At 43.8% G+C, this 22,978-nt stretch overlaps 1 protein-coding gene across 6 annotated transcripts in view; it reads left to right on the top strand.

Annotated features, from left to right (window-relative positions):
* The window catches only part of LOC111926426 (uncharacterized), a 384,290-nt gene that overhangs the window by 63,514 nt on the left and 297,798 nt on the right, over positions 1-22,978 (top strand). For all 6 annotated transcript variants that reach the window (XR_015282459.1, XR_015282458.1, XR_015282460.1 and 3 more), the window contains exon 2: positions 20,163-20,580. The gene's annotated coding sequence lies outside the window, so the exon portion shown is untranslated. The remainder of the gene's footprint in view (positions 1-20,162; positions 20,581-22,978) is intronic.

Here is a 22,978-nt window from a genome sequence, read left to right on the forward strand (position 1 = left end):
TCAAACATGAAAATGCACCAGCTGGGTCAAGTAATGCTTATGAAAAATTCTCAGGTGTTACTTTGATATGCTCAGCGAAGGAACTTTAATTTAATGGGACTCAGTTGAAAAGAACCAATCAAGGAACAGTGGAAAAGCTGAATGCCCAACATAAATACCTGCAGTTCCACCCAAACAATGCCATTGTTGGGCTGTAATCAGGAGAGGACTTTCAAACAATGGCTGGAGGCGTCCCTGGCCAGTCGGTGCAGGTAACGCGCTGGATGACTAATGCCTGGTGTGTATCTGGGTACACACATCACTGTTTACTAATCTTTTCCTTTCTTAGTCATCCTCAAAAGGCTCCTCAAAGCAGCACAGGGACTTCGGGCACTTTTTACAATAAGCAATGTTGTGTTTGTGATACAAGTTGCTGGATGCAGAATTCAACTTTGCTGTAGCTGTGGTTCGCTTGGATGATCTTGACCTGATCTTGGAGGGTTTGAAAGGCTAATCCATTCATTCCTATTCCAGACATACACAGATTAGGCTTCTGTTGAAACAACTTGCACTTTTGAAAATACAACAAAACTGCAATCGGCTTTGCATGTGTCTTAAATTTCCAGCCTGAGGAATGATACTGGCCTTTGTGCCCTTCCTTTGCTCCCTTTCCCAAGGAGCACAACTGTGCTGGTCAGCCACAGTGCGCTCTTTCTAGCTGGTAAATTCAGCAGCTGGAGCTCCCAGGCATGGCTTCTACTTGATTTCTAGTTTGGCTACACTGTATAGCTTCTGTATGAGGTGAGCTGAGGAGTTGTCTTGTGTGAGTGAGCTTCAAGTGCAGTTTCTCTTGCTTCAACATTTACTTTTTTTGCACAGTCTGAAACAAGTGTCTCAAAAAAAAAAAAAAGAAAGGAAAAAAGGGAAAAAAACCCACCTGGTGGCTTTGAAATAGTCACTTCTTATTTCTCTTTTCAGGTACCAGGTGCTAACAGAAATGTTTCAGTCAGATCATGCGCCAGAGCAAGTGGCATCTGGTCTATGCATCCTCATACATCTATGGAGATACACCCACTGTCCCCACATAAACGTGCCTGTGGGCACCTGCACCCAGCAGTGGGTGCCTGTGCTTGGCTGATGAGTTCTGATTAGGGGTTGTTAATTTTCATGTCGGTCCCTGCTGTGAGCTGCAGGTAATGCTGTGCTGGGGAGCTGTGCACAGCCTACACGTGTGGGCGGCTGTTTGTGCCTGTTGCCAGCCATGAAGGTCAAGATGGGGCGGTGTCTGAACTTCACTTAGATTTGGGAAGCAAAGGTACCATTGTCTCAAGGATCAGGATGGGAATGGGGTGGTCTGGTGAGTGTCCATAAAGAAGTGACACCAGTTATTCACCCCCTGTGCACCTGCTGATGTGTGCACTTGTGCAACCATTTATATACACATAGAACCACTTTAAATATCCTTTTCATGGAAGTATTTATGTGCAAATTCATGTAGTGCCAATCAGAAGAGTACAGAGTAGTTTGGGTTGGAAGGGACCTTAAACATCATCTAAAAACCATCTTAAAATACTGGACAGTTTCTTTGTCTAACATGATGCTGCATAAATCTGCCCTGTGGTCCCTGGCTTGTCCAGCTCCATCTTAGCAATTATTTTCTTTGACACTTGTTCCTTTCATGCCGCAGAATTACAATCCCAGGCGCATAGAGGTGACTTTGGTACTTCTTTCTTCCTCTGTGAGCAAAGAAGAGAGTTCTGGGGAGGCATGGGCTTCCCTTCAGTGTGTCTGGGACTTTACAAGCAAGGAAGCCTCATGCAGTCAACAGACCTGACACAGGCTGTTGGAAAACGATTGTGGCCCCAGACTAAAAGGTTCTGGTAAGCCTTCATGGACTATTGGCCAGCCCCCTTTCAAAAGGGGATGTGAATAAGTGCCTGCCTCTGAATTGCTAAAAAATGGTACTTTTTGACGTATCTGCTGTTGGACCAGCCATGGAAAGGCACCGCACCGAGGAGAGCTCCTCCTTGGTCACTGCCATTACAGCCTTGACCTGCGAGGATGCCTCTCCCAGTCTGGGATGCCTTAGGGCTGCGAGTGGGGGAATTCTCCGCAGAGTTGGAGGTACAAAGAGTGATTCCTTGGTGCATATTTACAGCCAGCACAGGCGGCCGATGCGGGCTGCATAATGAATGAAGGAGCGCCTTGCCCGCCCTGCAGTCAGCTCCCCAGGCATTCAAACCCTACGCCTTGACTTAAGACTACAGCAGCACGTCCTGCTCCGACCCTTCACGTGGGCTGCGTTACACTGACAAAGAAAAAGGCTTTTTGTATTGTCTCTGCCAGGATGACCTTTAGAGTGTTTACTTTTCAATCAGCTTTAAGCAGGAGAGCTTGAACTCCCCGGCGCGAGCAAGTTCAGCGCCGGAGCGCTCTCGCCCAAACATTTGCCAAGATAACGCCGAAGTGACAAATAAACACGAGTTGTTTTTACAGGTGTAAAATCAACAGATCAAATGCTGACCCTGGCCGTGGTGGTGAAGCCGGCCTGCGTTGTGTTTGAAGAATACCACTGCATCATTTACACTTGCAAACCCTTTGTAATCTTAATCTCTTTGTGGCTTTTATGTTATACTGGCCCCCCAAGGTTAAAGAAAGAGATTTAGACCTTAAACACAAATCCAGCCTTCAAGCTCTGGAATTATCTTTGCCTTTAAATGCAACTGATCAATGCCCATTTCTTTTGAAAATAAAACCCTTTTGAACCTTGAAAGCCTTCCACTGTTGAGCTATGTCTAAGTGCCACATGGGGAAATGGGCAGAAAAAAAGCCCATTTTTCCCTTAGTGCTTGCATTAGAGGTCCTAAAGTTCAGTCCAACGCAATCAATTTAATTGGCGCTAGCTCTAGTGACAAATTATACTGGTTTACACTCAAGTGTAGCACAGATTCCTCAAACGCTGGGAAAGAAGGGAGATACACTTCTTGGTCTCTACTTAAAGAGGGCAACAGTATTGGAAAAGGAGCACATTTAATTTATCACTGTCAGAGCAGGTGCAAAGTTTAATTCTAACTAAAAGCATTAAACAATTAACCCAGACAGTCAGGCCCTTCGGAAAACGCTCAGTTGCGGGGAACACATGGACCAGATTACCAATGGAAAAAAGTCATGGCTCTTCTTTTATTTAAATTAATATCTCCTACCACTTAAAAAAAAAAAAAAAAGAAAGAAAAAGGGAAAGAAGTTTATGGATTTCTGAAAACCAGTGAATAAAATCTGAGATGGGAAACTCCATCAGAATGGCAGCAAATAGCTGCCTTTTAAGTAATTAATTGATCTTTGATACTCTATGAATTAGGGAATCTATAACCTGCTGATACCATCTCTCTACAGTACGCATGCACGTGCTTTTCAAAGTGCCTGGCTACTGCTTTCTTCTGCAAGGTAATGTGCTCCTTAGGCTGGGTTTTATCCCTTTGGCACGCTGAAGAAACACAAGGGCTCTTTGCAAACCAGGCATGGCTTGCCCAGAGGCATTTGCAACCTGTGGTTTCGATTTCATAGAGGAGATTCCCCCCAACTGAGGTCCCATTGGAGAAAGCCAGTAAATCCATCCTTCAGTAATCCTTCCTTCAACAGCAAAGTGAGGTCCCACAGCTGTAGCAGACATCAGTGCTGGCTTGAATTAAAAAAATTCTTTGGCAGGTAAAAATAGTGTTGGATGAGGGGCCGAGTGTGGTACAGGTGGTGCAGAATTTGGGGCTAAAATATCACATAGTGGAGGACAGCGTGCAGAGTCACTCTCTCAGATGGGCAAGTTTGAGTGAGTTTTGCATCCATTGGTTATGCATTCACAGTAAAATCCATGTTTCCATGATTTAAGAGGAAGAACAATCAGGTATTTTGTCCAAAAGAATCTCGTGTATATTGTGAAGAAGTGAATTCTTCAGTGGAGTTAACAAGGGAAAGGCTTGAATCCTTCCACGGGGTCTCTGAGCATCCTCACTGTCTTCTCAAAGTGGGTAAAAATTCCTGTCATTTCTAGTATGTTTTGTGTTGGTCTAAATTTGAATAGCCAAGGCAATTTAGAAATCTGTCCTTTCTTTCTGAGCCTTTATAAAATATGTGTCTGCAGAGGATAAATCGCTTCATTATATTCCATTATTTTGTGGATAACGTGCTGGTGATATCGAAACAATGAGAATAATAATATTGTTCCCACTCCAGTGCCATCAACAGATTCCCTCCTTCCACCGTCATTTCAGCATCATTACCATGTCTCATTGCTTAGACCTTAGGTAGCCAATTTTGAAGCAATTCATCCTCACAAGAAATGCCAAATGCCCATGTCAGGCGTTCAAGCTGCCTTTTTCAAACTCCCAGGTACAAAGCCATGCAGGCTCAAGGGTTTGGATGCTTATGATATTGTGTAACCAGAGCTGATGTGCTTCAAATGTATTAGAAATGTGACTTTTTCCCTTATTTCTTGAAACCCGCCAAGCATGCTATTGAGCAAAGACTCATTTTCAGACATGCACGAACAGTGCAAATGGCTTGAAATTAGGTGGGATTTTTGCTTATGTACCTGTGAATGGGAATTTATCTCTGCAATTTATAGAGGACTTATCCTCGGGACCTGGAACAGCACAGAAATGGGATGTGTGGGATTTCAGTGGACTTTGTGGCTCCTGCCGTGTGTTTGCCTTCCTTCCTCGTCCTTTTGGGATTTGTTGAGGTGATGGATGAGATTGGGACCACTCTGAGAATGGGGTGCCTGCTGGAGGTGCAGCCATGGCTGGGGATTCCCAGGAGAAGAAAATGCAAAAGCGTACAGAAAAACTTTGCTGAGATCATTTTCCCATTTCTCCCTTCCTTTCTTCCAGAGATTTTAAAATTGTTTTTATCTCTTCAAGTCTAAAACCATTTATTACAAATACCAACACGAATTTCCTTGCAGTAGGATAAACACTCAGCTGCTCCACTTATTGGAGTGCTGCAACATAAACAAACCCAGACCCAACGATTTCTGCAGCGATTCCTTCCTCTGGTGGGGAGTGGTGTTTCTGTGCTGCAATCAAGCTGGTGTTTGCATCCTATCAACACATTCTGAATGACAGGATCCCACATGCACTCTTATACAGCAGAGAGATAAGGGCAGGCAGAGGAAGGAATGCAAATGATCTGCTCAATAATGGCCCTGGCTGCTCTTGGTGTGTTGGGGTGGCACAGAGGCAAAGCAAAAAAGCCCTGGATGTGTTCTTGTGCAAACCATAAAACTTTAGGTCTTGTCTGCTTCAGTCTCACCAAGGGCCAGAATGAGTCTGGTGGGGCTGTCCCCAGTGAGAAACTGACAAAATTGGATTATTTTATTGTATCAGTTTTGTGTGTTGGCCTTTCTAGGATTTATTGTCCAGATTTTCCTTTCAGTCCTGAAAAGAATGAGTGGAATGAAAAGAATGAGCAACAAGTACAATTAAAAATTTGGTGTTTTTTTATAGTCACAGGACTCCCTCCACAAGCTGTGACTTTTAAGAAAAGCATCAAATTTCCAGACCCTTACATTTAAACTGTGAGACCTGGCACAATCCAGTCTCTAAAAATGATGTTTGTTGTTTCCTTCGACACTCCTGGAATCTGAAAATGGGATGGATTAGAGAGAGCTGGGAATTCCATTTCAAAGCATCACCAAGATGCCAACAAGAAGGTTTTCCAGCTTCCAATGTGGTGGAGCATGGAACATGATGTAGCCCATAGCCCTAAAGTATCTCTGGTGTACTTGCTGTGTCTCTTATACCAGAGAAAAAAGGACCTGGATCTGTTCTCACTTACACCACAGGAGGATTTGTTGGTTATTATAAACTTAAAGTATAATTTCCCACAGCTTTGGAGTCTTTCAGTCATAACAAAATAGTCACAGCCAACTAATAAAAATAACAATACAATAAAAGTAAAAATATTTTTGCTATCTGTAAGTTACATTGTAACAAATAAATTGAGTTTAGTAAACTGGGAAAAAACCCCACCTTAAATTGGATCAAAATGGAAGGCGTTGACCATATCTCAGCCAATATTTTGAGGAGGTCAAATCCAAACATTTTTTCTTTTTTTCCCTACTACAACTCAGTTTCTCAGAAAAATTTGGAATTTTCCTTGCAGTGGGAGCCTTTAACTTGTGTCATAAGAGGAGATGGAATCTTCTCTTCAGCCATATAGTTGTATAATCCTTTTTTTCAGTGTAACTTTTTTTCAGCCACTACCCTTGATCTTGGTATGAGGTGATGAACTCCTCAGGTTTTATTGAACTTTTCCTTTTATATTATGAAGCTTTTTATATCAGTTTTGTGTGGATCACCTTGCAGTTGGTTCAAATGTCTGCTTCCTTGGTGCTCTGGGAGTGAAGGAACCAGATGTGTCCACTTGAGGAGTATTTGCTCAAAGCTCCATCCAACTGGACCTTGAAATGAGTAAATAAAGTTATGTCCCAGAAGCATAGTCCTCCTTGGGATGCCAAACAGAGTAAGGGAAGGCTGAGAAGCCTGCCATAAAATAAAGTAACAATTTAAAATCAAATCTGTGAATGGAGCAGGGCTGGATGAACTAATTGGTGCTAAATGTGTGATTTAGCTCCCCCATGGAATTCAGCCAGTTCAGGCCCCGAGTAGAGAAAATATTTAAGTGTGTCCTGAAGAGTGTCTTACACACTTGAGTTGCATTTGTACTCATATCTGAGGTAAAGCAATAGTTTCAGAGTCTTCATTAAAATGAAAATTATCATGAGCTGGAGTCTCTGTGACTTCAGCAGAGGTGGGGTCAGGCCCTGCTTTGCCCACCCCATCATAGCAAAGCAGGTTTTCCTTATGGTATTCCTGCTGCAAGCCTCCCTTGAATTTCCCTTCCTGGGGAGATGCTTCACAGTGAGTCAGGAGGGCAGAATTCACCCCTGCTTCAAATGGGACACCGGGATGCCAAACCTGGGTGTGTCCCTGGCCTTTGGTTCAAAGTCTCTCTTGGGAACCTGTGAAGAACCAGGAGCGGGAAGGAAAAGCCGCTCGGAGCAGCGAGCGCGCTAATTCTGGCGGAATGTGGAAGGGGTTTTGTTGATACTCTCTTTAAAAGCATGCTCTGTTTTCTGCTGCTAGTTAAAGAGGGTAGTGGCAGTCTTTAGTGGCTGTGTCAATGCAGCCCATGTTATTATGTACAGATGTGCCAGCTGCAAGTAGGCATTATCTCTTCGATAGTGCTAAGCACTTTACAGTGGGTCAGGGAAGTGCAGCTCTCAACCAATAGATCTAATTGCAATCCTTTTATGTTCTCTATGATTGCAGGTTTCTCCAGCACTATAAACAAATAGTAATCAACTAAACCTGTTACCTCTGAGCAGCGATGTCACGATATGAAATATTAACTGTTCCAAATACAGTAATGATGGTTTAAAACTGTATTTGTTCTTGAAGGTAAAAAATAAGGGGGAAAACCAGGAGCGCTAGCACTGGCAGCATGATGAGCCCTCTGGCTCTCTTTCATCTAATGAAAAATTGTGTCTGTGTACCACATGTTTTATGTGGTCAAATACAGTGTAAATATTGTGTACATCTTTTGCTATTGCAGCAACATATCAACAGCACCACAAATAATCTCTGCCTCCAAATCTACATTTTTTAAAGACACTGTTATGTTAATGCAAGAAAAACTTGTGTTTTCTTAGCTCAAGAAATGCTGGCTGTGGGCCTTGGATGCGTGGCTGATGAGATGGAGTAGAGCTGGAAGTGGAGAAGGGCCTGGTTTCACCAATTTTTTCCCATATCTCAGGAGAATTTGTTGGAAGCTCTTTCTGTGTGTTTGGTTTGCTGGGATTTTGGTGAGAGAGAAAGCAGAAGTTATTTGAGTAACATACTTTTTAAGTCCTTAAACTGAGAAGTGTCTCCTCATGGTTGCAGGCTCTGCAACAGTTTTGGGATTTGGATCAGGAAATGGGTCCTAGGGACCTGATACCACCCATGTTATTGAGTTCTCTTCATCTGAGAAGACTGGGCTTGGGCTGGCACATAATAATTCCCTACTGGCCCAGCCCCAAAGGGTACCAAAATTAATGAAACTTTTTTTTTATGGTGTAGCTGGTGGAGTTTGAGGGCTTGTGCCTCTGCACAATTAAATTTGCTGGTTGGTTATAGAGATTTCTTCAGGGAGGTGCTGGCACTTGGATGCACGCGAGGTGTCTGTGGCTTAGACATCAGCTCCTCAGATGCTGAAGGGGCCCCTGGAAACAGCCTCAGCATCTTGAAGCTCTGAAATGGGGACTTTCCACCTAAATTGATCATGAAGGAGAGTTTATGAAATTTTTCACGGTTTGGGATTTAATCAGCTCTGATCGATGCAGCCCTAATGCAAGGTGAACTTGTTGATCGCTTCCACTGGAGGGTAAAAAATGCCCAGGGAAAAGCCGGGGCCCTACGCACAGCGTGTATTTCTTCTTGCTCTCGTGCTGATGCGAAGCAAAATAATTAGCTGAGCGTTGAGCCTGCTCATTGTTACTCATACAGAGGCATAAATAACCCAACCAACGCCTTCCCACCCCCACCTGCATGTGTCTGGTTCCCGGTGTGCCCCCCCTTTTGTCCCAGGGGCATCCCAGGCTGACCCCCCCAGCACCCGGCCGAAGGGGGTCAGTGTTAGGCTGGGCTTTGTGCCTCGCCCACGCCCCCAGCTCCCACTCATCCGGGGAGTGAGAGATGGAGATTGGGAATTAAAATGTCTTTAAAAAGAAAATAAGCTTTTGTATCAGCCAGCTGGCGAAAGGATAAAGGACTGTGCTCACAAGATGCAATCAAAATTCAACAGTGTTTTATTAAACATGTAATATTATCAAACTAAACAAAAGAGCCCTCAATGGCTGGGAATACAATGCGATACAATTTATTTTATTTTATTTTTTTTTTCCCATGGTGTCATTCATACAAAAGTGTCATTGAGCATTTCGGCTCCCAGTTACGAGCTGCACATGCAAATACCAGTACACGTGGTGGGCTAGGCAGTGGAATGCCATGTGTCCTGCAGGTAGATCACAGATAATTCCCTTTTCTTCCTGGATAACTGCTGCTAATGCACAGGGAGAACGGGTAGCTTGCAGAATTAACCAGCCAAAAAAGCCAAGTTTAACTATCTGCTAAGGACCTTGGTCTGTAAATAGTGTATGGGGTGGTTTCCTCCAAGCCAGCCCTGTTTGCAGACTCCTGCCCCAGTACCTCACCCCACAAGGGCTGCAAATCAGCAGCTGATTCTGCCCTTTATGTTGATTTTTTTATTCTACTTCCAGTTAGTTTTTTTGCACCTAATAGAAGTTTGTCATTAAAAGATAAAATGCTGTGAACAGCACAGAACAAAACATTTAGGTACCCCTCTCTTTCCATAGTTAGTTTTGCACCAGTACAGACGTAGACCCAATGCAAAGTGTGGGAATTTGGATCAGGCCTAGGTTTTGCAGGCACAAAACTACTTATATCTGACACATTTTGGAGATTGCTGTCAATGGGAGAGCACAGAATGGTGAAATGAGGATGTTGGAGCCCCTCTCCAGGTCCTGGTGAGGTGCTCGTGCTGTGATGGGGTGGAAGCATGGGCTGGAAGGACTAACACCTCCATCCCATACTCTTAATCCCACCTTGAGGAAGGTGTAAAGGACAGCTTCAAGTGCAAGGCAGAGGTGAATCAGTTATAATTATCTCCAAAGAGCGATCAACAATTAAATTGCATTATTAACTCTGAATCTCACTGGAAATATATGCTATCTTTCTTTTAAATACCTGAGGTATAGCTCTTCCCCTGACTATATTTACTTGGTGAATTTTGGTCCCTTAATGGACTGGCAGCCGAACAATCTATCAATTAAAAAGAAAAGGGGGGGGGGAAATTGCGCCTGGCCTCCATCAGCTCAGCCAAGCAAGTTGGTGTAAAGGTGTTTGTGAACAGCAGCCCGGGAGCAACTCGTCTGCAAAAGCTTTTCTTCCCTGTAGAACCCCAAAGGCAAGTCAGCATGGGAGGAAAAAAAGCAAAACCAAAATCACTAAGAAGCCCTAACCTTGTAACATACAGTTTTTGCTAAAAATATATATTAATAATATATTATTGAGCGAGCATAGATGAAGAAGGCCAGGGAAAGAGTGAGCAATAAGAGTGTGAGCAAGGTCAGTGTTCCTTGCCCGAGGACAGCACAATCAATAAGAGCTGGTCAATACCTGCTTTATTACTACACTCCCACTCCGAGCAAAATCGTTTTTAAATTAAGAATATATTTTGCAAAACTGAATTAACGATATTGAATATTTTGCTCTTTGATATGACTAGCCTTCAAAATCAAATTATTAAATATGGAAAAAAGCATATTGGTTCAGCTGAAGGGTTTTTTTTTGTCCCTGGAAAGGAAGTGGCTGGTTTGTGATTCCCACTTGTGCCTGGGCATTAAGTTACGCTGGATGCCGCCCCCGCCTTTCCTTGAAAGGTGTAATGCAGATATTTGTGTTTGTTTCCAAATGGCTTCTTTTTGATTCGGAGATAAAATACTGATGGATAAAGTTGAGCACGTGAAATGGAGACTGGCAGTAAACTTCTGCAGAAACGGAGATGTTTGTCTCTCCCTGGTTCGGCACGAGGAGGATTCAACCCAGCCTAAAACCACACGATTTTGTGAACCATCCCCACCTTTTCCCCTGCCTTCCTGGGCTTCCCAGCTGATTCACTGGGAGCATATATTGATGGTGTTAATTTGGAGCTGGCGTGAAGGCTTGCTGCAGGCGAGCTACTCAGCGAGGCCGTATCAAAGGGTGAGACACGATCCGTCCCTGCTCCCTGGGGCAGCTCTGGCTCTGCTGGATCGTGCCAGGTCGCTCCCACCTTTTGCTCCAAAGTTTAGAGCCTGCAGTAACTTGAGCAAATCTTGTTTCATTGCGTTAAAATGATTACATGGGTTTAGGATGGCCATTTATCACGCTGAATTTTGTTTCCTTTGGAGGGAAGGGAAGAGAAGCTCTTTTATTTAGCTGTATCTGTGTTTTGAAGGCTTAGCTTCGGTGTGAGCTTTGCAGGGATGCTGCCACAGTGGTGGTGTGAGAGGGAGGGCAGTGGGTGCTTGGTGCAGAGCAGCTGGCTGGGGAACTTCTATTTCCAACATTTTGCCTGAGGATCTTGATCTGGTGTCCAGATGTATGGCTCCAGCCTAGGAGGGTGATGTCAGGGCTTTCTGCCTGCAGGAAAATGTTGATAATAGCCAATTGCCAACCTCATCTCCCACAGCAGGGTCTCAGGGACGCTGCTCCTCTCCTCTCATCACCCTCCCCAAATCCCTCCAATGCCTCCCTGGTGCCTGCCATGCACATGTTGCCATTTGTTTTGCAGTAGTTATCAGCTGCTGGATGAAGGAAGGACATGAGATGGCAATCTCCCCTGAAATCGTGAGATATTGAAAACACTCAGGCCTTTAGGGTTGGTTTGTTGGTTGGTTGTTTTTAAAGTTTTAGTCTTTTATTGTTTACTGCCTGACTGCTTCATCTAATTCTCCTCGAAACATTTAGACGTGATTCACCCAAGGCAGATGGAGAACTTTCTCCCTAAAACGTGTCCTCGCTCTTTGAGCATCAAGGGGTAGCTGGATGCTTGAGCTCCAAAGCAAAATCCCTCACTTTTCATTGTATTGATTGAAATGCTGTAAAATGCATTTCTCTTTCAAAGCCCTGATGCTGCCCCTCTTCGTGAGGACCAAGCTGCCTTCAACCCCAGCAGCTCCACAGGGGTGGTTTTCAAATTGATGAAGCTGACATGCTGTTTTTGGGTTGCATAAAGAAACCACTTTCCAGAGGCACCCTTTAAACATATGCTTAAACATACCTGGTACCTCCAGGAGAATGCTGGAGAGATTTAACTCAGCTTTTGACCAGTGCAGGGACTTCTGATGGGGATGGAGGCTTAGACCAAACATGTGAGGGGGGAGGTTTGAATTCACATCAACCTCTTCTCTGCATCTCTGAGAGCACTTGAGTTCATGTTGTTTTGGGGGCACCAAAGACCTGGCCTAGATGTTCCTGGTTGTGTTTGCAGTTCAGGAGGGCTTTCACCACATGTGACTGTGGTAGTGGCCCTGATGCAGCAATTGCCTCAGTTCAGCCCAAAATCCAAGTTAGAGGACTCGTCCTTAACTACCTCCAGGGTAAAAGAAGGGGAAATGGTTGTGTAGTAGCAGGAACATCAGCCTTTTAGGAAGAGAAAGCTCAAACCATTTGTAGCTGTTTCCCTTGTGAATTTGGAGGAGGGAGGAAAGGATCCCTAAAAGTCACGGTGTTGAGTTCTTGATGTTGGGATGGTTTTAGTGATGCCCAGCACTTCCTCCAAGAGTCTTTGTAGGGAGGACTGATAAGTCTGTTGTTTTCCTCTTGTACAAATTTGGTGGACAAATTTGAATTGAAATAGGTCCTAATGACTTTTTTATTGGCAGGGAAAGGGAAGTCAACATATTAAGTAATTCAGAAGAAAAAAAAAATCTTTATTCCATCTCACTCAGCACTTTGCCTCCAGTGCACTGCCTTTAGAAAAATTAAAAAATTGAATCCAGGATGATCTCTGACATCCCTGACCCCCCCAGCATTGTGGTGAGACAAATTTTAATAGTTTACTTCTGGATCTTGGCTGCTGCATCCTCAGGGGTCCCCTCTCACGCTGGGCATTGTCAGAAGGGATGGGTGGCTGTCCCTCCTGCTTTGTAAACATAACTTGGCTCCACTAGGTATTTTTAAAGAAAGATCTCAGAGGCTGACTGGAAGGTTAATGGGAGATCAAGACAGCTGAACCTTGGGAACAGAGGGAGAGGAAGGAGAAGCGTTATACAAAAAGAGCTAATGGGATTTGTGAGGTACCTGTTTTTTGTGTGTTGGAGCAGGAACCCCTTAGCTGAAGCACTGCAGTGAGTTGCTTTGACGTGGCACATCCCACGCTGCCTCCAGCAAGGATCCACTGGCCTTGGCCATCACGTCAGCTCTAGCAAGGCTCTGCTGGCACATGATCCGCACGGAAATGCTCCTGCAAGCACTGGGAGGGTGGAGAGGGACAGCCTTAAGACTTTAAATAAACTTGATGCTAAGTCAAAACCCAAACAAAAGGAGGGTGAGGGAGAAGGAGCTCAGCAAATAGCCTTGTTCTCCCTCACAGATATTTTATACGTGGCAGTTAATGGCACTGGTGAGCTCGTGAGCGAACAGCGTGGAAAGACACCTTCCACAGGGCTTGATCCACCAATACAGGGTGAAGGGCAGCCGACCATCCCGGCAGGAAAATATCCCCGCTGGTGTTTGTCTCCATTTTATTTTATTCTTTCTGTGAATGTCAGAGAAGGGTCCGGAAGAAAACCAACGGGCTGCATAAAGAAACCACTTTCCAGAGGCACCCTTTAATTCACGGGGAGCATGCGCCGCCGCGCCCGCTTGGCGGGACACCTGCAATCTTTAAGGCCCAATTAGTCTTTTCAGAAGTACGATGTCGGAGGGGGAGAAACTTGACCTTCTGGGACCGGTAGAAAAAAAAACAAATCTTCCCTTTGATTGCCTTTGGTTAAAGCCGGGAGGGAGGTCGTGCCTCCCCCTGTGGCGCAGGGCAAGGGCTGTATCGACAGAGCCGGCCCCGTTGTGTTTGTGAGTCGGTGCAGGTGCGAGCCGTGGACAAGCAGGTGTTTGTACAGAGGTGACCTTGAGCGCGAGTTCTTGACCTGCCCTTTCCTCCTGACTCATCTTGCCTCCAAAAAGGGCTGCTGTCAGGCTGCGGAGGGCCTGTGAGCTTTCTCTGTATGTAAAAATAACATTATTTAGAGGTCTCTCTTAAGGGCTTCTCTTGCAAGATGTTTTTTGATAATGGGAGAGATGCAGCTCAGATGCTGACGGAGCTGTTTCAAAAGGGTTCGGTTCTGCAGAGATTTTTCATCTTTGCAGAGAATTTATGCCTTTAAAGAGGTGAAAACAAGCTACTCTGTGTTTGAAAAAATGCATGGCTGGTGCAGGTTTTATCTGGGGAGGAATCTGGCTCTGTTTGTGAACAGGCTAATGTAAACCAATTTGGAATGGGGGGACATGCTGGGTGAGCTGCTGGGAATGCTGCTGAGCTCTCTTAGGCGAGGTGTCCTGGGAAACTTAAGCAAATTGTAATTTTCTATTAGTGTTAATAACCTCTTAAACACAGCGAGGAATCAACAGTTCTTCGTATATATTTATATATTTACATGTATGTATGTGTGTGTGCGCATCCAGGCCAGCATTTACACGTGTGTATTGCACAGATTTCCTGGGCTACAGCCTTCTCACCTTAAGCCTCCTCTGTAAGTCTGCCTCCTGCTTAATTTTGAGTGCATGAGAGCTCAGGTTTGTGTTTCCTCAAGGAACGGAGCGGATATTTTCTTGGAGGAGCTGACAGCCTTGTGCTGCAGCAGCAGGTCATCCATCAGCCTCCATTCCCACCCCACCTGACCGATGGACCCCGTTTTACAGATGGGCAAACTGAGCAGTGGGCAGGAGGAGGGCAGGGGGGCTTTGTACAGAACCTGAGGGCAGGAGGTGCCATCCCCAAGTCCTCCTCCCTCACAGGCATGCCATCTCCCTGAGTTTTTCCAGAGTGAGAGCTCCGCCACGTGCTCCCAACCCCAGCACAGGGGCCAGAAACAAAGGCAAGGCTGAGCAGAGAGATGTGGAGTTACAAAGAGGCTACTGGTGAGTTACCACAGCGTGAGCTCTCGTCTTAATTAACATCTTCATTAATGATCTGGGATAAGGAAAATACTTGTAAATTATATCAAATGGGGAGGAGCTGCAAATATGGGAATGATACAGAGGATTGAAAGATGAGAAACATGAGTAAAGGACAATAGGAAACTTAAGAGGGAAAAAATCTTGCAGTCACTAGAATACACTTAGAGCTTCAGTGAAGCCTTAAGACCATCCTGGAGTGATGGGAGTTTGCAGGAAGATCTGGTAGCAAAAGGAGGGTCCAAACATGTTGGAGCTCTGTGTGGATGGTGTTAGGGGCTGAAGGGGCTGGTTGATAAAGAAAAGACGTGGGCATGGTGTGACAAAGAGGGAAAGGAAATGGAAGGTAAATTACAGAGATTCAGATGAAGTTGCTGAGTGTTGAGAAGAAAACTCCCTGATGGAAGGATGTCTGAGGTTGCTGAGTTGTTCCTGGGATGAAGTAATGGAGGCTCAATTGCTTTGTACACACCCAGGTCTGGAGCTCAAGAGGAGCCGTGTGATCACCTGTTCTGAGTTTGTGTGTGCCCCCTGGGATTTCTTACATTTACTTTTGAACCCACTGGCTCGAGTTTGGCTGAGCTGTGACCAGGGGACATTTAAAACCAGACCGTGGGATTTACTGAGGAATAGGCCACAATCCTGTGTTGTCAGGGAGGTGAGTTTGGTGATCTCAGGGGTCTATACAGACCCTGTGTTTGCAAGACAAAATGTGAATGTGCAGGTTGAACAGAAGCACCTCAACTCACATGGAACCAGCCTGCCTTCTGGCACCGTGGGTTCCATTGGCTCCAAATGGACCTGAAGAACAAGACCTGTACAGTGTGGAGTGGTCGAGGTCGAGGTTTATACTTAAACCACCCCTTGGTGTTTATCAGCCAAACTGTAAAACTTCTCTGGATAATGTCTGCATCAGGTGGGGCCAGGAGTAAACATTGTCCTGTGCGCAGATCTGTAGTGTGTGTAAAAGTACAAATGGTATGAAGCATTGCAGAGAGGGGCTGAGAAAAGTCCAGGCTGTATCATCATTCCTACCAGACTTAGCTTTGAAATCCCATTGTTAAACAAGGGTATCTCGGTCTGAATCACTTGCAGATTGTTTTACTTTCTGTGTTTGAAGAGTTGCTCTGTGGGTGATGCTGAGTTACAGTGCACTCACCTTCCACAGATAACAGGAAGAAAAGAGAAGAGATTAAGGGGGACAAACACCCCACAAGCCAAAATAGTTTCAATAAATCTTAATTGAAGTGGATTAGCAACGAGGATGTGCTTTGTATGTGTGTGAGCACACACACATAGATGTTCTGGGGATAAGAAGGGGTCAGACCTGGACTCTGAAAAAGAGTTTTCCACCGATTCCTAATGACTTAAGACAGATATAAGCAACACCAGCTGGAACCAGACAACTTTGGCTCCAGAATTAGTGTAGATAATTTATCACAGCAGTGCTTGAATAATAAGACTATCGCCACTTTATTATATCAGCCAGTGTCATAACCAGATAGAAAAGTTTAATATTAACAAGGGGAGCTGCCTTCAGTAAGCGCACATGAGAGAGCGAGCGCTCTCATTTTTAAAGCCTCTGTGTACTAAAATGTCAGTGTCCTGACCTCGGGGAAAGGAGTTCGTTAAAAAAAAATACAAATACAAAGTAAATAGTCTCTCTGAAAGGTTTATTTAATCTGTTTCTCTTCCTGCCCTGATTTTTCTTAATGTATTTAAAACTTAATATTTACTCTAGCAAAACAAAATCTATAAAATAGTTTTTGTAGGCTCCTAAATAAGTAGTAGCAGCTCAGCCAGAGCCAGCCAGTAAGCACTGCGAAATATGCATTGTAGAGACATTTGAAGTTGTCCCCAGTGGACAATTTGCACCGTTCAGTGTTAAAAGGCTCTATTTCAGTGCTGCAGAAAGCCCCCCAGATCCCCTGACTAGGCACGGCGAGTTTACAGATGATGTACTCCACTCAGCCGCCTTGTAGTTCCAGGGCTTAAATGGCTGGCAGGGCAGAGAGGGGATAGTTAAAACTCTCAAGCTGCTAAAATGGAAAAGCCTCGCAAGATTTTATGGCAGACAAGGAAAAAAAATTTTTTTTCGAAGGTTGAATGCTGTTGGCTTGACCAAGTGGGATGGGTAGGGAGAGGGAGATGTGGGACAGGGTATGCCTACCAAATATCAAACCTGCACTGAAATGTGGAAATGGGTGAAATGTGTGAAGCTGGGTAATGTTGCAGGCTGCGCTACTTCCTCTGGTTAAGAAAAAAAAAAAAGTATATACAAAAAAATGACTCTGCTTTAGTAACATATCTGACAAGAGGTGTTTATACAGAAGGTGTTTATACCCATTTTTGCCACAGTATTGTGTTCTTTCTCCTGAAATTTGGCTTAGGTTTCTTCCACTCTGAAGGTTAGGAGGGAAGTGAGCAATTCCTCTCATTTTCAGTGGCAAAGCACGCCAGTGTGGGAATGTGCTGTGTGTCCTGTGTCTGTCTGTCTGTCTCTTCTGGGGACCAAACACCATCACTAATGTGTCCCCTCTCTGCCCCTCGGGACATCCTCTCCAGCTCACAGTCCCTGTGTCCAAACCCCTTTTAAGGGAACATTGGAATGATTTTAGCTCTTCAGCCACATTCCTCATGTCCTGCCACAGTCAGGTGGTGAGGAAATCAAGAGTGGGAGCATTCATTTTTCTGGTTTTTCCTTTTCCCCAAATCATCCTGACTTGTTTATTCACATCTTCTTGTCATTTTGTGGTGGTTTCATGGTTTGAGAAGCTTGTGGTTTTGTTTGGTTTAGGGTTTTAATTTAAGGTTTTGGCTTGAGATATATATGTTTGCGTGGTTGGAGTTTTGGTTAAGGCCTGGCACAGGGTTTTGGGGTTTTGTTGATTTTTTTTTTTTTAATTTATTTTTTCCAATTGAAAAATTCTGAGTATGTTTCTGACACTGAAGAAAACCTGTAGCCTCCTGTTGTGCACAGAGAAATGTGCTAAATTCAAAGAAGCTCCTTAGACTGTCTCTTTTGCTGGAGTTTACCCAGGATTTCCCATTACCACTCAGGGAATGAACAAGGTACAGAAAATATATTTCTTTTTTCCTTCTTTTCACTAAAAAGTCTCTGAGTGGTATCTGAGCTTTTTTTGCCAGCTGGTTAGAAAGGACCCTGCAGGGGGACAGAGGTATGAACATAGGAATAAACTCCAACTTGTATTTTGATTCTTTTAATTTTGAAATTGTGAGTTATTTCCTGCAGGCAGGAGGGTGGACACTGCCTCCAGCACCTCGTTTGCTGGAGAGAATTGAGAGCATTTGGTTTTATCAGCCGCTGGCATGGTAATGAGCCTATTTCTATTGAAATTGGCTCATTACTATTCATTTTTGCTGGCTCTCGACCAACTCATGAACCGCTTTTTGATTTTCAGGGGAAGAAAAAAAAAAATAAAAAAAAAATGTAGGGAGCTGGTCCCATCCACCAATAGATGTGACAGTGTGGGGACACGCTGAGTGAGCATCTGCACTGTGACCCTCTGGCACAGCTCAGCCCTGACCCGTGCCACCTCTGCTGCTGTGCTGGCTGTCCTCTCCATCTCCTGCAGCCTGGGGTCCCTCCCCACCGTGCCAAGCAGTGGCATGGGGGTTGTGAAGATTGCAGCAAGGATTCATTCAGTTTCCATGTGGGCTGACCCACTGAGAAGTTGGGTTTGGAGAGGGGAAGGGTCCCTATGAGTCCTGGAAGGCTGAGTGAGCATCTTCCCATGTCCTATCTACTTGGTGGGCTGGTAGGTTCTGTTTGTGGGGTTTTTGGCAACATGTCAAATTATGTTATTCAAGTGTATTTACTGACATTTAAGAGGTCTTTTTCTTATTTTGAGCAATGTGTAAGTTCTCTCTCCGTCACACAAGCACATGTCTCTGGGAAATATTTTAGCACCAGTAAAAATCCAAACTCAGATCTTTGAATGTCTGCCTGAAAAATATCTTTCTTCAAAAATGACTGAGCATGTATTAATTATATATGAATGCAATTTTATCCCTGTTACCAGTTTGAAAAAGCTCAGCCAGGCTCCACCACCTGTACTCACATGTGACTAAAATGCCATTACACTGTTCTGGCTTATGAAAAGAAAGGATTTCTTGTGGAGACAAGGACCCACTGGGTTTGATTGGTTCTTTTTGTAAATGCCTGGCCTGATAGTGGAGGAAGCATCATTTTCAGGTGGGTTGTATGTAGTCCCTTCTGAAATGACCTTTCATCACTGACTGCTTTATAAAATCTTACTCCTGATGTGAGGGAGAAATTTTTGGCAGAGAAGCACCAAAGTTTAATTTTATATATGCTTCGACTCTATTGTGGGTTTTTTTTTTTTTTCCAAGATAGTTCCCCTTCAAATTAAGGAATGAAAAATGCGAATAGCTTGCAGTTGAATTGTCTGTATTTAATACTGTTCACTATGTCCTTCTGTGGGACACAAGAAAGGAGAATGTTTATTTTCTTCTATGATTTGAAAAATAAAACTCGAATTGACTGCTTTTTAAGCACCAAAAACTGGAAAAATTATAGGAAGACGATGACTTCTATAAAACAAACGTTGTCCTCCAGGTAAAAAATTGAATCAAGGACTGCAAAATATTTACAACATTTCCTGATACATCTTCAAACCAGCATCATTTTGCACATCATTAAAAGAAAATAAACTGGTTTTGTAGAAGAACTCACAGTTTTGTTTTGTTTGGTTTTTTTTTCCTTTCTACTGGACTGAAGGTGTATCTCCTCCAGAGCAAAAAGTGCTTTCAAAGTTTGGATTCGAGTTGCTGCAGACTTTTAGAATTATTAACGGTGCTGTTACAGTCGCTGGTGGAAGGAAGCAACTCGCAGCACATGTAGGAGAACTTTCAAAGTCCTTTGAGGAAGCAGTTGTAGGTTTTCCTTTATGTCTGTGGAGCTTTCTTTGCTGGAGGAGTTGGCACAGTCTCAAGAGTTCTATTCGTGTTTCCATTCCTCTGCCCAGTTGATCAGGCTGGCTCTGAGGTACCACAGCTGGTCCAGACTCCACTGGAGGTGAGGACCTCGGTCCAATCTTGTAAAAGCTCTCATCAGTTTTTGTGGGGCCATAACAAATTAAAACAGTCTGACCCAGCTTTTCATCTGAGTGTCTCAGGTCAAGTATATTTACTTCTGTTTGTTTATTTTTAGAACTTTAAATAATCAGCTTTATTTTTGTTGCAGTAAACTGGCCAGAAGTGATCTGTTATCATAAGCTGGGGGGAAATCACAAGAGTGACAGATGTTTGTCTGCTTCCATTACAGAGCTGGAGTCTGTTTAGAATTTCACTGCAAAGATCTTACATTTGGAATTAGGAAAAAAAATAAAAGGTCCAAAATTGAAATCATCCTTGTTTTATATTTTACAGATCACCTGGCAAGTCAGCAGGCTCTTTGTGGTTGGTAAAGTCCTGCGATGATGTTTCAGGAGTCCAAATCTGTCGTACAACAGTTCCAAATAGACCAACTGACACAGTCACATCTTGTGTCTTGCTGTGGTTCCCCAGCATGGAAAAATGGAGGAAGCAATGGATGGAACACTGGCAAAGCCTGGCTTACCTGGGATTGGAAGCGTATCCAGACCCAGCTGACTGGCAGTAGCAAAACGAGCACATAAGATGGAAGGCAGCCATGAAGCCAAACCAGCATTGGTGGAAAAACCTGCAAATGGCTTTTAGGAGGAGACAGGAAAATGGGATGTCTGCAGAGAAATCTGAATCTAGTGTCAGAGGTAGCTGGAGAACCCACAAATCCTGGATGTTGACAAAGATGTGAAAAAATTATGAGGTGTGGTGAGTTTTTTGTGGTAACATTTTGGTTGAGATCTTTTGGTACCAGGTGAATATGAGTATCCTTTTACACCAATTTTTTTTGGCTGATTCCTTAGCACTGCTTGAATTCTCAGCAACATACCTCAGTTGGTCCTGGAAACAAGCTCCTTTAAGGTTGTCTTCTGGGGCCTCTGTGTTGAAAGGAATGAAGTTGGTTTCTCTAAACAAAAATAAGAGGCACTTAGGCTCAGTACTGGACTGATTCTATTCTATTCAGGACCAAACAACCAGGGTTGGCTTTAGGGACAACACGTGAAAATCACTTTAGGTGCTCTGAGGAATCTACAATCTGCATGGATTTCATGGACAAGGAGAAATGCTGGCTTTACTGGGGGAGAGCTTTACCCAGGCTGATATCTGAGCTCAGAGTCTGGAATCCACTTTGCTAAGAGAAGTGAGTTTGAGGTGGTTTAGTCTAGAATATGAGTTTAGGCTGGAATTGTCCTTCAGTGGCAACAAAAGCTATTCTTTTGCTCTTCAGGAATAAATTCTTTCCAGTATCTGGTGGCTCTGGGCCAGATCAGCCCAGGGAGGAGCAGAGGGAGAAAAATTATGCATGTAATCGAACTGCATAAGAATTGTTTGAAATGGTCTGAGAGGGCATATGCAGAAATGATGGGATGAAATGGCAAGGAAAAACTTATGTTGAATATTATAACCTCCTAACAGAAAGATACATTAGACTAAGGAGGAATATCCCAAGGGAAATGGTGGAAGCCCCATTGCTTGGATAATTTCTAATTAAACTAGACAAAGCACTTGAGAATATATTGTAAGGGAAAATCCTGTAATGGCAGCAGGCTGGACAGGGTGACCCTATAGGTCTTTTTCATTTCTAATTTCTATGATTCACTAATGATTAAGTAATTCACAGATAAACTAAACATCCGTATTGCTGGGTCTTATCCGAAACTCACCTCACCTATCAACCTTTTCAAATTTACCAATTAATAGTTAATTAGTTAATGTTTGTAAAGTGCTTTGAAGATGAAAAGTGCTAAGTGCTAAGTATTATTAGAGAAATAGGGATAGATAAACTCATTTTACTTAATTTTGAACCCACTCAAACACTCACGGAGGGCTCAAAAATTCAGCTTCAGACTTGAGCATTATTGGGTTTGCCTGCCTTGTGGAGGGACTTTCAGTGAGATTGTTATGCTGTGATTAAAATACAGTTATAATTTTGCTAATGCACTTATCACACATTTCTATATATGGCGCAGCAGTTCTAATCCTGATAAAATGTGCATGGAAAGCTATTGTCCCTGTCCTTACACAAGCTGCCATGTACAATACAAGCACTTTGCTTTGTGAGGGAGTGCAGGCACCACAGAGAATATGAAAGCTGTTTTCTCTCATGGCTTTTACTCTGTCAGTTTATGTTGGGTTTTGGGGGGTTTATTTAACACCATCAAATGAATGAGTAAATATTCAGGAGAGAACTTGACTAAGATTGTCAATACAATGATTGTATTTTAAGATATCCTTATGCCTGTTCTTGCAAATTATTACTGGGATGTGCTGTGGTCTGAGATGTGACTTTTGTCTTTTGGAAGTGGCACAGTCTCTGGTGTGACAGAAGTGGCATCTGACATCCAGAGTGTGACAGAGGTGCTTAGTGACGTGGTGAGGGAATGGCTAGGAATGATCTGTGGAAAGGTGAGACTCTAGGTAAAAGTGGATTAAAGCAAATTGGGGTAATCCCCATCCTGCCTGCCTGGAGTAAAGTCATACTGGTTTTGCCTCCCTTGGATGAAGGATAAAAGGATTAATTTTTGCTTTTATTTTTGCAATGAGAATAAAATAGTGAAATACCAGTTTATGTTCGAAACTAAGAGCTTACAGTAGGAGATACTCATTTCAGTGAGTTCTGGTCTAAATAGAGGACCACGAAGATGATCAGATGGATGGAGCACCTCTGCTATGAGGAAAGGCTGAAAAATTGGGATTGTTCAACCTGGGGAAGAGGCGGCTTTGGTGTGACCTACTTGTGGCTTTCCAGTACCTGAGGGGAGCCTACAAGAAACATGGAAAGAGACTATTTTCAAGGCCCTGGAGTGACAGGTTAAGGGGAAATGGTTTCTCCCTGAAAGAAAGTAGGTTTAGATTAGATATCAGGAAGGAATTCTTTGCTGTGAGGGTGGGGAGGCCCTGGCACAGGTTGCCCAGAGAAGCTGTGGTTGCCCCATCCCTGGAAGTGTCCCAGGCCAGGCTGGATGGAGCCCTGAGCAACCTGGGATAGTGGCATGGCAGTGGGGTGGGAACTGGGTGATCTTTAAGGTCCCTTCCAACCCAAATCATGTTGTCATTCTGTGAATGACTGGATCCATGTTACCTTTCCCCTGCCTTTTGTA

This window comes from Cyanistes caeruleus, chromosome 2 (genome assembly GCF_971803275.1).
Source record: "Cyanistes caeruleus chromosome 2, bCyaCae1.hap1.1, whole genome shotgun sequence".
NCBI classification, from domain to species: domain Eukaryota; kingdom Metazoa; phylum Chordata; class Aves; order Passeriformes; family Paridae; genus Cyanistes; species Cyanistes caeruleus.